The following is a 15,477-nucleotide window of genomic DNA, read 5'->3' on the forward strand; positions in this document are numbered from 1 at the left end:
CAAGCAGTTCTGTGAAATTTTAATCAGAAGCCATTGCCAAATTTCTGGATAGGGCTGCGCTCAGAGTATCCTGCCTTGACAAATCGACACTGATGCCCTTTGCAACCACGTACCTATGTGAGAGTGGGTTCTCGGCCCTCATTAGCATGAAAACAAAATACAGGCACAGACTGTGTGGGAAATGATTTAAGACAGACTCTCCAATACAACCCAACATTGCAGAGTTACGTGCATCCTTTCAAACACACTCTTCTCATTAACCTATGGTGAGTTATTCACAATTATTGATGAACAAATAAGGTTTTATATGTAAGATGGCTAAATAAAACGCAAAATTATTGATTATTATTATTTGTGCCCTGGTCCTATAAGAGCTCTTTGTCATTTCCCACGAGCTGGGTTGTGACAAAAACTCTCACATTCTTATGTTTAATAAATGTATCTGGATCCCCAATGAAAGGGTGGAGTTAAGATGGAAGAAGCTTTTTCCTTTAACAAGTCTGACGAGAAAGATATACTGCGCTCCCAGGAACAGGCCCAGATCCCCGTAATTTGTGTGAAGTAAAGACAGAGGAAAAGAGGACGCACATCAGGCTGCCTTTTGAGAATCCCACTGCCATTAATTCTACTTGCTAACATGCAATTATTATTATTTATTTTTTTACCTTTTTTTAAACAGTGAGTCACATTGAGATTAAAAATATATTTTACAAGAGAGTCCTGTACACATTACAATAAAAACAGAATATTAAAACACACGTGTATAAAACAATATAATTCAGCACACAATTAACAAAAATAAACATTTAATAAAAGCAATCACATTCAACTAAACTCAGCAAAAAAAGAAATGTCCTCTCACTGTCAACTGCGTTTATTTTCAGCAAACTTAACTTGTAAATATTTGTATGAACATCAGATTCAACAACTGAGACGTAAACTGAACAAGTTCCACAGATATGTGACTAACAGAAATGTAATAATGTGTCCCTGAACAAAGGGGGGGTCACAATCAAAAGTAACAGTCAGTATCTGGTGTGGCCACCATCTGCATTAAGTACTGCAGTCCATCTCCTCATGGACTGTACCAGATTTGCCAGTTCTTGCTGTGAGATGTTACCCCACTCTTCCACCAAGGCACCGGCAAGTTCCCAGACATTTCTGGGGGGAATGGCCCAAGCCCTCACCGATCCCGCTCCAGAGTACAGGCCTCGGTGTAACGCTCATTCCTTCGACTATAAACGCAAATCCAACCATCATACCTGGTGAGACAAAACCACGACTCGTCAGTGAAGAGCACTTTTTGCCAGTCCTGTCTGGTCCAGCGACGGTGGGTTTGTACCCATAGACGACGTTGTTGCCGGTGATGTCTGGTGAGGACCTGCCTTACAGTGTGTTATTAGTTTAAGCAGACTGTGTTTGTATATTGTTGTGACCTAGATGAAGATCAGATTACATTTTATGACCAATTAATGCAGAAATCCAGGTATTTCCAAAGGGTTCAAATACTTTTTCTTGCCACTATATACTTTATTCTATTCTACTGTATTTTAGTCAATGCCACTCCGACATTGCTCAATCGTATCTTTATATCTTTCTTAATTCCACTCTTTAACTTTTATATTTGTGTGTATTGTTATGAATTGTTAGATACTACTGCACTGTTGGAGCTAGGAACACAAGCATTTTGCTACACCCGCAATAACATCTGCTAAATGTGTGTATGTAACCAATAAAATTTGATTTGAATATTTAATGCGTTAAAGACCATGTTATGAGGGTTGATATCCTGCCCAACTAAGAAAGATACACAGTTGCAATCATGCAGATAATGGAATGGAAACATAGAAGTGCATGCTTCACATTGTCACGTTCTGACCATAGTTCCTTTTTTATGTCTTTATTTTGGTTTGGTCAGGGCGTGAGTTGGGGTGGGCATTCTATGTTTTTGTTCTATGTTTTCCATTTCTGTGTTTGGCCTGGTATGTTTCTCAATCAGAGGCAGCTGTCGATCGTTGTCTCTGATTGAGAATCATACTTAGGTAGCCTGTTTTCCCCATTTTGGTTGTGGGTGATTGTTTTCTGTTTTGTGCGTATTCCTTACAGAACTGTTTCGTTTTCGTTCTTTATTATTTTTTGTCATTTCAGTGTTCAGTTTACTTTGTTTATTAAAATGAACACTTACCACGCTGCACCTTGGTCCTCTTCTCCTTCACCAGAGGAAAGCCGTTACACACATGTTCAATACAACCATACATTTATGTTAGTTTTATCAATAGGGGTGCACTTCATATAGGGGTGCACATTTCAATAGAGGTGCACATTGACACTGTCCACATAACACAACTGAAGACTTCAGAGGATTATGACATTTAGAGAAATGTGTGTTTTTGGTCCTGAGGTTAGATGAAACACATGAACAAAGTAGAATAAATATTATGTATGTGTGTGTGTGTGTGTGTGTGTCAAATCAGTTGAATATAGCGGAGTCACTTACCATAGGCCTACGAGAGGAGGGGTGAACGACCAGCTGATCATACTTTAGGTATGCGATGTTGCCTTTTTTTCATTCATCACTTAGTCATGGCAGCAGTTCCTTTCTTTTGAGGCGTACCTTTTAGGAGAAGTCTTCATTGATGAAGATTTTGGTTCCCTTCAGACACTTGGCTATCCTGAAATCTCCTCCTTGTTTTTGAACCTGAGATGTTTCACCACTATAGATCTGGACTGTCCATCTGGGAAGAAAGTGCCATTCCTATGCGCCCTCTCCATCTCGATGAGTTTGGGGTCCAGTTTGAGTTGATCTGCCAGGTGTTTCTTGGCCTTGACTTCGGTGTCATGCCAAGTTTCAGTCTTTACGTCCTCAATTCCATCGATTTAAAATGTTATTGCGCATTGATTGGTTCTTCGTGGTAGTCAAACCAACAACCCTCTGGTTACTGGTCTTTCTCATTCACCTCAAGGCTGCTGCTAGCATGGAGTCAGATATCTGCCAAAGTTTTGAAAGAATGTAAGGATAATAAAAATGTTCTGGTGTAAGAGATGTATTGCAAAACTAACATTGGCACGAATTGGATAAAAATTGTATACAAATTCTGCAAATACAATTCCTCTGTTATGATTACAGATCAACTTTTCACATTCAAATTTAGATCAAAATCTTGTTATGCAATTCTTATGTACAATGTTACAATTATGGTGTTTTGGCGGTCTCATCTCACTGTTGTAAAAATACATCTGAATTTAATGACTGGAACTTGCTTGCCTGGCTAACTCTTTGATGCCTAGGAACTCACTTTGATGTTGTGGGTGTGATGCATTGATAATGAAGGGGGACTTTTACTGTTTGGTTCTCTATGTCTCCCTCACTCAAACACACAGCCACAAACAACCCCTGAGCGCTGCCCCCTTGAATAATAACAAATCCAAACAGCGAGGGGTCTCAACGTTTAAGAGGAAAAGAATGTATGAGAGAACCAATCAATGCACCCACTCTATACAGGGTTTCCCAAACTCGGTCCTGTGGCACCCCCTAGGTGCAAGTTTTGGTTTTTGCCTTAGCACTATACAGCTGATTCAAATAATCAACTCATCATCAAGCTTTGATTACTTGAATCATCTGTGTATTTCTAGGGCAAAAAACAAAACATGCTCTATGAGATGGCTTGAATATTGAATTACAACTAGCTGTTTCCCGGACCAGTGGGGCACAGCTCCTCTCGCTGTGCATGTGGTCTGCGTATCAGCCAGGGAAGGAACTTGCATCAAGCCAACAAAACATTTCCGAGCATTAACAAGTCACCGCAATTTTTGATTTCAAAATAAATCTCTTGATTTGTCATATATAATTAAAGTCCTCAGATTTCTAATGCCAAAATAATAGTCCCTCAACTTGTCAGGTCAAAATGTAAGTTGCACAAAAATACTGTTAAGGTCCATGTGAAGGCCCAGGTCCCCAGTGAAGTCTGAAGTGCCAGTGTGAGTGACTGAGTCAGTGGCACTGTCCTTCAGAGGGGCAGAGTGTCAGCCTCTGTGGATGTTGCTGCTCTGTCTATTCCCTTTTTTGGGGGCTAACTGGCTCTCTCTGATGCAGGGCTGACTGAGGGCCTTGGGGCCTAGAGCTGGTGCATGGGTCACTGTCCTTCAGGGGAAATTCCACCCTATTTCAAAAACAAAATCTCCAGCACTGCACCCCAACATCAAAATCTGTGAAAATAGCAGGTTTCTATGTTTAGTAGTCAAAAGGACACTGATGAATCATCTGGTGTGCGCAATGTGATTTTAACCAACTATGAGCATGTAAAGGTTAGTAAATGTAAATGTATTCTAGTGTTTTAGTTAGTAAATAGTAACCTGTGTTTGAATAACCTTTGCCTGCTGATTGTTGGTTAGAATGTGGTGGTTGCCAATCTCTTCCCCTTTCCCCCCAGTGTATGGAAGTGGGGCCCCCCATTTCAGATTACACTCTTGGGGCCGCCAAAGATTGTGCTTTATGTGCTCAGCCATGTTCTATCTGGACCCCACATCTGGATAATTATTGCAGGACTGGGAGATCAGGCTATTTTCAATCTATAAACAATTTCAGAGGTATTAATATCGAGCATGCATTTGAGGCCAAAACCAAAAGCAATGGTGAGAACTTGATGTGTCTGATCTGCTCTAACCTGAGTCAGTCTTCACTGATCTTTCAGACTACCTGGATGCTTTCCATGAAGCTCAACAAAGAAGTATTACATTTATTTATTGTTATTTAACCTTTATTTAAATAAATTATTAGTGGAAATAAAACTATACCTGGGACATTTTGTCAGTCTTCAGATACAAAGTATACTGTTTAAATTAGGCTACAATTGTATTCATCCATATTCGAATAGTCATATGATTATTGAATGCTGATAAGTGACATACGGCCGGCCAGCAGTGGCTTTTGCTCTAAAACTTGGTGAAGATGAGAAAGGAGATCATACTAATGGAGTGAGGGCTTCACAGCTCCAGAAAAAGTCTCCCGTGTCTCTCGGAGCCCATAGGAAATTTTGTTGGAGACTCTGGAAAATTCTCAGCGCCGAGGGTTGACGTGCGGGAATACGCCGACCAAAGGCAAGTTTGAGATCAAGTGTATATTCAGTCCACATCATCACAACGTTGATATGAACGCTCACACAGAGATTTCCTATTTGAAAGACAGAGATGATGAGCATGTATTCGGAAGTTTCTCCGTATTCATACAGTGATGTAGAGGTTGGATGTCCACTGCTTCACTCGCCTGACAGTCTTAGTGGTACCCAACAAAAAGAAAATAGCATGAAAGTTAACTTTATGCAATTTATTCTAATATCAAAATCTGCTTGACAGCTGTGAATGACCACTCACTGCACAATTTGCCAAGCCTACAGTTTGTCTAGCCTACAGTAGTCCATGAAATGTCGGTCAAATAATTAAATAGTTGTAAGATAATACAACATATATTGAAAAGTACTGAGAAGTCAAGATGACATTTTAATGTAAAATGTATTACTTCTGATAAGCCTATGACAATTGATAATTTACCTACTCTAAATTGGCTAATGATTATTAAAACAAATTTCCAGCATATCTTTAAGCTGATAATCAAGCACTTCTATAATTTTGCTTTAAGGGTTTTCAGATCACAACTCTCCAAACACTAGCTAATCTTCCCTGTCGAGTTTGAGCATGAATGGTTATTCAATTGGAAGCTGCTCGAGCGCAGATCAAGTGAGAAGATGTCGGACTGCTTTCACGAGGGTACAGATAGGAATACTGGAAAAATAGTTATGCACAGAGAATTATGTCTCAAGACCAAGGAGGTGTGAACTGGCCGCATCTCTGAATCTACCTGAAACAATAATTAAGGTTTGTTTGATGCATTACAAATGATCTATCTATATCTCTATCTATCTAAATGATAAGCCTATTTGAAAACTAAATTAGTATTATTTTCACCTTAAGGCTTGTAGTCTACTGCAGGTTTTTTTACACAGCTGTTCACACCGACCATCTGAGAAAATCTAGACTCATCAATTCAACTGTATTTCATCTAAGATTTTCTCTGTTTTGAATGTTGAATCTTGGTCAGTCTGATTTTTTTCTGTGAACATATTCCCTGTGTTCTAAATCTGAACCAGCAGTTGGATCGATTTTCTCAGCTGGTCTGTGCGAACTGTAGCCTATACGGAGGATGGACCAAGTACAAACCACAACATGAATTTATTATTGAATGATGGCCATCCAAAATGTGGTGTTTACTCTAAACATTAAACATACATTTGGTTTATAAGTCAATTTATATTATTTTTGTTGAACAATATTTCAGAGTAGTTGATGTTCAATTCCCAACCCACATTTTTTTAAATGATGCATGCTGATTGATATTTAATTTATTTGGTCCTGGACTATATATAATTTGCAAAAACAATTGAGGTATATAGCCTACAACTGGTATAATTTGGTATCATTTATTTTCCAAATCATGTAGAAAAGTATAAGGCCAAATATTCTATAAAACCGTGAGAGAAAAACAATATAGGCCTATCTTTGAAGTTTTGGCTACACTTGATGAGTATTCATGGATATATATATCTTGTTTTTAGGTTTGGTTCCAGAACAGATGGATGAAAGATAAACGACAGCGTCTAGCGATGTCTTGGCCTCACCCGGCGGAGCCAAGCTTTTACACCTACGTGACGCACGCAGCAATCACCGGGGGCCTATCGTACCCCTTCCACTCTCACCTGCCCCTGCCATATTACCCGCACATATGCGTCACAGCAGCTGCAGTGGCTGCCACAGGTGCCTCGTCATCACCTTTCCCAACATCAATACGTCCACTTGACACTTTCCGTGCACTCTCGCACCCATACTCGCGACAAGAGCTGCTCTGTAACTTTCGGCACCCAGGTCTCTGCCAGTCTCCAACCGGCCTCGCCAGTTCCGCGGCAGCAGCAACATCAGCATCGGTGGCTGCAGTAGTTAGTGCGCCATTGAGCCATGGACCGTGCTTGTGCCTCAGCTGCCACAATAGCCAGGCTTCTGTTACTGGAACCCTGGGATCGAGGAGCAAGAGCTCAGAGTTGACATGCTCATCAACAGGTCAAAGGTCAGAGAGTGTATTTTTGCGGGGGTGTCGCCGGATTAAAGAGAGGAGACCTCACTGAACAGCCTCTGAGGGGACCTGGTGTATGTGTCTCCATTGTTTATGTTTCTTCTACTCGAAATATTCAAATGTGTGTAATAATCTAATACCATTAAATTCATATATCATCAATTTAGACAGGTCAATGTCGCAATGCTCCAAAAGTATTGGGACAGTGACAAATGTTTTGTCCTGAATGAAACGTGAATGATATGTGAGAAAGCTACAGATGCACAAATAACCTCTCAACATTACAATAACAGGGGAGGTTATCATTTATTATATTTTTGCGTCTCTAACTTTCTCACTCATCAATATTCAATATTCATTCAAGATTATCTGTAATCCTTATTTAGAATAAATGTGACTCCAAAATGCCACAATGCATTATTTACCATTAATTTCCATTGGGCACAAAATAATCTGAAACGCAACCAAAACAAACAGCAAATGCATCCAACAAATTTGTAGAGTCCCAAGCTAGATGTAGTCATTGCATGCTATGAATATGGGACCAAAAGCTTACATTTTTACTACTTTAATACATATAAGTGAAATTGTCCCAATACGTTTGGTCCCCAAAAACGGTGGGACTATGTACAAAAAGTGCTGTAAATTCGAAAAAGGTTCACCGATATGGTTGAACATACTCTCAAATGAAAGCTGACAGTCTGTACTGTAACCTCATTGTATCATTATCATGCTGGACTACAGATCCCAAACAACAAAAATTGTGTCAATACTTTTGGAGCTCACTTTTGGAGCTCATTACCCTAGGGTTTTTCTTGGTATTCAATTGGTATACCAAATAGGCTAGCTATCCGGTGCATTAGGCTATAGACATTCAGATACCAGGTATTATAACACTAAACTTGAAGCTAATTTATTTATACAGGCTATATATTTTGTATATATTTATTTTCTTTATTTTGTAGCCAATTATTTTGTTTATTTGGCCAGAGCCATCTTTGTGTTGTAGGCTAATAACCATCGGCTATTGATTTTTTTTACGGTTAAATTGGCGAATGTTGTAATTTGACATTTATATTCGATCATGACTTGTGGCAAACCATTTATTACAGTAGGCCTACAGTGCCCAGCATTTATGTGAAATTTGGAGCAGACATCTGATGGCCTGAGCTCAGACAACTGAGCCACAAAAACAATATCTCCGGCTGGGCTGGTACATGAGAGAGAGAAAACAAAGTATGTAAGATTTCTATTTTATGACAGTCTAATATCAAGGTAATGGTATACTCAAATTGTACTGTATTTCCAGCTCCAAAATGTTATATTTAAATAATCGATTTTCCTTCCAACAGATAGGCTAAGTGGTGACCCGTTTTATTTGCTAAACAATTACACAATTTACATTCCAATTACAAACATTAAAACAATGGCTGGAGTAAGTTTAGAAATTACAGTCATAGTGACTTATTGAACATTTAACACAACGAAAATCTAATCTCTTCATGGTACAAAAACGTGATCTCCGATTTCTAATTGCCAAATTGAAAAATCAAAACAAAATGATATAGGCTTACAGTGCCTTTAGAAAGTATGCTATGTATCAATCACTGCAAATATACAGGTGTCCTTCCTAACTCAGTTGCAGGAGAGGAAGGAAACTGCTCATGGATTTCATCATGAGGCCATTAGTGATTTTAAAACAGTTAGAGAGGTTAATGGCTGTGATAGGAGAGACTTGATGGGTCAACAACATTGTAGTCACTCCATACTAACCTAAATGAGTGAAAAGAAGGAAGCCTGTACAAAATAAAAATATTCCAAAACATGCATCCTGTTTGCAACAAGCTACTAAAGTAATGTGGCAAAGAAATTCACTTTTTATCCTATTATACAAATTGTTATGTGTGGTGCAAATCCAACACAACACATACCTGAGTACCACTCTTTATATTTTCAAGCATTGTGGTGGCTGCATCATGTTATGGGTATGCTTGTCATCGGCAAGGACTGGGGAGTTTTTCAGTATATAAATTGAACAGAATGGAGTTAAGCACAGGTGAAATCATGGTTCAGTCTGCTTTCCGGCAGACAAAGGGAGACTGATTCACCTTTCAGCAGGACAATAACCTAAAACACAAAGCAAAATAGGCACTGGAGGTACTCACGAAGACGACATTGAATGTTCCTGAGAGGCCTAGTTACAGTTTGGATTTAAATCTGCTTGAAGATCTATGGCAAGACTTGAAAATGTCTGTCTACCAATGATCAACAACCAACTTGACAGTGCTTGAAGTATGTTTTTAAAGAATAATGGGCAAATATTGCACAATTCAGGTGTGCAAAGCTCTTAGAGACTTAAACAAATATTCACAGCTCTCATCCCTGCCAAAGGTGTTTTTTATAGGATTTCTTTTATATTACAGAATATTTTGTGTAGATCGTTGACAAAAAATGGCAATTAAAACCATTTAAAACCCACTCTGTAACACAACAAAATGTGTAAAATGGGTGTGAATACTTTCCGAAGGCACTGTATGTTTTTCATATGGCACAACTTTGAGAAAATAGGGGCCTAACCTTAACACGAATTTAATGCTGAAAATGTAACAATTTACAAATGAACATGTTTAAGAGATCTAAACATTATATCAACTAAATATCTTAAAGGACTGCTCCCATTTAAATGCTACTTTATTATGTGACATGAATTCAACAATAACTTGTTAATTAAAAAGGAATGAAGTGGTTGTCATCTATCCACTCCTAATGATGATGAACTATTTTATATTTTTAAAATGTAACCTTTATTTAACTAGGCAAGTCAGTTAAAGAACAAATGCTTATTTTAAAATGACGGCCTACCCCTGCGAGACCCTCCCTTAACCCGGACAACGCTGGAACAATTGTGGCCGCCCTATGGGACTCCCGATCACGGCCGGTTGTGATACAGCTCAGGATCGAACCAGGGTCTGTAGTGACACCTCTAGCACTGAGATACGCACTGCTGCTCCACTCAGGAACCATATAATTAGGTAGGAGGGTTTAGGTTTTTGTGTTTATTTTCTTTTATACTGATGTAGATAGAGCTACTACTGTATATAGGAAACCGTCATTACCACACACTTCAGCACAGTAGGTGGCGGCATGCACCCTAAACGTTTGTTTGCGGAGCGCCATTATACCATAGAAGGAGAAGAAGATGAAGAAGAACCCGACCCCCCCCGTATTGTTTTTTTAAAACTCTTTCTTGCATGACACGAAGCTATCTAACACTAGATAGCTAGCAAGCAACCGTAAGTAGCAGATTTGGATGCATTTCAGTTAGGCCTAAGAATTAAACTGATTAGGCCTGTCTGTTTTTAACACACTAACGTTAGTTGAACGTTACATGCTAGCCAGTTTATATCATTGACAGCTAGCGAGCTATCACTAGCATCACTCTACGTTACGTTAGTCTATACAATTATGTTGAGTAACTCAGGATTACAAAACCGTATCACAGTCGTATCCAACAATGAGCATTTTCCTGCAAGGGCTTCAATGGAACATGTTTGGGCTGTTAAGCGTGAGCTTTGTCTATGAATGGGGCTTCCACTAGTTACCACAGCCACAAAGTCATAATTACGACTACAGTTTACCTTAACATCAATGCTGACCTTATGCCTAACCATAAATGAACCATAAATTAAGACCTAAAACAAATTTTTGTTTTCATAAATGTTTGTTATAGCCAGTAACAACCATCTGAATTGGCTAGTTATCTTTTGAACTTTTCATTTCATTCATTCATTTCATTCAGACCCTACCCCGGTCAACAGCACTGCACCCCCCACAGCAACTCGCCCAAGCCTTCCCCATTTCTCTTTCTCCCAAATACAGTCAGCTGATGTTCTGAAAGAGCTGCAAAATCTGGACCCTTACAAATCAGCCGGGCTAGATAATCTGGACCCTTTCTTTCTAAAACTATCTGCTGAAATTGTTGCCACCCCTATTACTAGCCTTTTCAACCTCTCTTTCGTGTCGTCTGAGATTCCCAAAGATTGGAAAGCAGCTGCGGTTATCCCCCTCTTCAAAGGGGGGGACACTCTTGACCCAAACAGCTACAGACCCATATCTATCCTACCCTGCCTTTCTAAGGTCTTCGAAAGCCAAGTTAACAAACAGATTACCGACCATTTCGAATCCCACCATACCTTCTCCGCTATGCAATCTGGTTTCAGAGCTGGTCATGGGTGCACCTCAGCCACGCTCAAGGTCATAAACGATATCTTAACCGCCATCGATAGGAAACAATACTGTGCAGCCGTATTCATTGACCTGGCCAAGGCTTTTGACTCTGTCAATCACCACATCCTCATCGGCAGACTCGACAGCCTTGGTTTCTCTAATGATTGCCTCGCCTGGTTCACCAACTACTTCTCTGATCGAGTTCAGTGTGTCAAATCGGAGGGTCTGTTGTCCGGGCCTCTGGCAGTCTCTATGGGGGTGCCACAGGGTTCAATTCTTGGACCGACTCTCTTCTCTGTATACATCAATGATGTCGCTCTTGCTGCTGGTGAGTCTCTGATCCACCTCTACGCAGACGACACTATTCTGTATACTTCTGGCCCTTCTTTTGACACTGTGTTAACAACCCTCCAGGCGAGCTTCAATGCCATACAACTCTCCTTCCGTGGCCTCCAACTGCTCTTAAATACAAGTAAAACTAAATGCATGCTCTTCAACCGATCGCTGCCTGCACCTGCCCGCCTGTCCAACATCACTACTCTAGACGGCTTTGACTTAGAATATGTGGACAACTACAAATACCTAGGTGTCTGGTTAGACTGTAAACTCTCCTTCCAGACTCACATCAAACATCTCCAATCCAAAGTTAAATCTAGAATTGGCTTCCTATTCCGCAACAAAGCATCCTTCACTCATGCTGCCAAACATACCCTTGTAAAACTGACCATCCTACCAATCCTCGACTTCGGTGATGTCATTTACAAAATAGCCTCCAATACCCTACTCAATAAATTGGATGCAGTCTATCACAGTGCCATCCGTTTTGTCACCAAAGCCCCTTACACTACCCACCACTGCGACCTGTACACTCTCGTTGGCTGGCCCTCGCTTCATACTCGTCGCCAAACCCACTGGCTCCAGGTCATCTACAAGACCCTGCTAGGTAAAGTCCCCCCTTATCTCAGCTCGCTGGTCACCATAGCAGCACCTACCTGTAGCACGCGCTCCAGCAGGTATATCTCTCTGGTCACCCCCAAAACCAATTCTTCCTTTGGCCGCCTCTCATTCCAGTTCTCTGCTGCCAATGACTGGAACGAACTACAAAAATCTCTGAAATTGGAAACACTTATCTCCCTCACTAGCTTTAAGCACCAGCTGTCAGAGCAGCTCATAGATTACTGCACCTGTACATAGCCTATCTATAATTTAGCCCAAACAACTACCTCTTTACCTACTGTATTCATTTATTTATTTTTGCTCCTTTGCACCCCATTATTTCTATCTCTACTTTGCACTTTCTTCCACTGCAAACCAACCATTCCAGTGTTTTTTTTACTTGCTATATTGTATTTACTTCGCCACCATGGCCTTTTTATATTTTTATTTATTTTTATATATATTTTGTTTGCCTTCACCTCCCTTATCTCACCTCACTTGCTCACATTGTATATAGACTTATTTTTTCACTGTATTATTGACTGTATGTTTGTTCTACTCCATGTGTAACTATGTGTTGTTGTATGTATCGAACTGCTTTGCTTTATCTTGGCCAGGTCGCAATTGTAAATGAGAACATGTTCTCAATTTGCCTACCTGGTTAAATAAAGGTGAAATAAAATAAAATAAATAAAAAATTCCGTAACCTTACCTAGCTAGCCGTCTGAGCTATTGTTTAGGTAGCTAGCTATATCTCACCTTTACTTTTCAACACTTTTAGGCAGCTAGCTACCATTAAGGAAAGAGTGGACAAAGACGAGGAGGGGGACACCAATACATTCTACAGAGATGGGTGCTGTTGTTTCCCGGTGGAAGGTAACTATATGCACGTTTAACAAGTCCGTAACAGTAGGATTATTATAGCTAAACTAGCTAAGTATTCTAACGAAGTAAAGACAGTTTCAAGTTTGATATGTGATGGATATTCGCGCTTTCAAACCACTTGAGCCACATACTCCAAATAAGTGCCATGATGTTGGAGAAATTGCGCACAACATTGCACAGGTCTTATTTTCCCAATTTGGACATTAATTCGCTTTCCAAAGCTAATAAACGTGGAAATGTGAGCAGGATTTTGTATTCCTAGTTGAATTAGTTAGGTAGTGTAAACAAAGTACAAACTTTTGTACATTTACATTTCAATAGCTCCTTAGTCATGTGACTTCCTTGACTCAAACAAGGTTCAGAATGTCCACTGACTACCCTTCTATATTGCACACCCTTTGGTTTGTCCATTTTCATCACACACGTTTTTACATGAATTTTTCCAAATTTAAAATTTCAATAGCTCTTTGGTCATGTGACCTACTGACTTCAAACAAGGTGCAGAATGTACACTGTCTACCCTTCTATATTGCACACTTGTTTGTGTACTGTAAAATATTGCGGTGTAATGTAAATGTTTTATATTTTTACATTTCAATAGCTCCTTGGTCATGTCAATTACACACCTAAGAAGCGTGCGGTGGATATACACCCGTATTGCATAACCTCTAGTCATGTGTCTTCTATATTGTTGTACATTAATATTAGTTTGACAATTAGGGGGTTCAGTCCAGTGTTGTGTTTAGCCTTTTAATATTTATCTATAATAATTCGTAGTTTTAAGTACTTATTTTCCCTGTTTTTTTTATTTTCCACAGTGTTTAACAGAGGTACACAATAGGAGAGAGACAGATAATGTCTCCTTTCATCGTTAATATCAACCATAAAGGAAAAGGGCAAAGTACGAGAGTCATGTTATTAATTGTTTAAAGCAGGGATGGATAGTGAGGTAGGCTGCAGTGGGTTTGCTGGTCAATACATATACTGAACATGCAACCACAGTAATGGTGGCCAGTAAATCAATGAATAAAAATGTTATATTGACAAATTAAACAGAAATTGTAGACCTTTTAATCTTTTCCAACATGTCAACAGACAAATAAGTATGAAACATTTCAGTGTTAACTTTCTCTTTATCCCTGGTTGATGTACATTTCAGAGCCTCTTAAGTGTGGATGGGGTAGAGCATACATTTTCAACAACAAAGACAGCACTTCCAGTTTGTGTTCTTTACTCTGTTGAACTCTTTTGTTTTCATTCCTAGGCACAGCACATGGAACCACCGTTGGCATGCAAAACATTCAGTCTTAAACAAAACAAAGCGTAATACGTTATAAATAATATCAAATATCAATGCAGTATCACGAATTAGCCAGCCATTGTGTTATATCATACATTGTCTTACATGCCGTCACTGTCAAAAGATTCTAAACATGTTAAATAAAGTTACTAACCCAGTCAGTCTTTGGGCCACATCCAGGTTCTTTATCAGTGGCACACATGAAGCAGTTGTTGGCTTTGTTGAACTCTGAAATCATAGGCATGAACTGAACCTATGGCTGTCCCACACAACTACATAAAAATAAAGAATTTACATTTATTTTGAATTAAATGTCATTACATACCAGACATTTTTAGTGTACCCTCAGCCATTTATTTTTGCAGTTGCTCCATGTGTTTTTGTGAAGGTTGTATATGAATTTGGGAGGGGATGTTGGGGAAGTTCTGTGCAATGTCCTTGGCCATCTACACCAAAACATAAAATAGGGTTTTTGACCTAATTGTCACATAACAGCTAACCATTCATTATTGAAAATATAACTATCAAACCTGCATTACGAAGACCCCGTAGCTGAAGGTGTCCTGCTGCATGGTGTGTGTGTGTTATTTCCCCTCCTTTCCACTTTGTCCACCCAGTCGTCTTTTCCATGGCAGGATCTTCTCATTTTGAAGTGTTCTCTTTTTTATGTAACCTTAATGGAATTCTGATTAGTTATAGGCAAATGAATACACAGGCCAAAATTGTATGCTGTTTTCCTTATCACTATAAATCTAGTAGAGGTAATTTCCTTTATGACCCATTCTACACACAGCCTAGATTATAGGCACTGAACCATTTACAGGACAATAATAAAAGTAGCATATAGGATCCAACCCTATCACAGAGTGAATAAATGTAGAGCGTTTGTAGACTTTTAGAAAAAAATATTAAGTGACAGTTTCATCAGTACGTGCTTAAAGAAAGCCGTATTACAAAGATCACAGATGACAGTGCCCATCAAGTCTATGACAATAGAGAATTAATTGTA

At 39.3% G+C, this 15,477-nt stretch overlaps 1 pseudogene; it reads left to right on the forward strand.

Moving 5' to 3' along the window:
• The first annotated feature begins 5,691 nt into the window (after positions 1–5,691).
• Positions 5,692–15,472, forward strand: LOC120050707 (annotated as a pseudogene).
• Positions 15,473–15,477: the final 5 nt, after the last annotated feature.

The sequence above is a fragment of the Salvelinus namaycush genome, chromosome 7 (assembly GCF_016432855.1).
Source record: "Salvelinus namaycush isolate Seneca chromosome 7, SaNama_1.0, whole genome shotgun sequence".
NCBI lineage: Eukaryota > Metazoa > Chordata > Actinopteri > Salmoniformes > Salmonidae > Salvelinus > Salvelinus namaycush.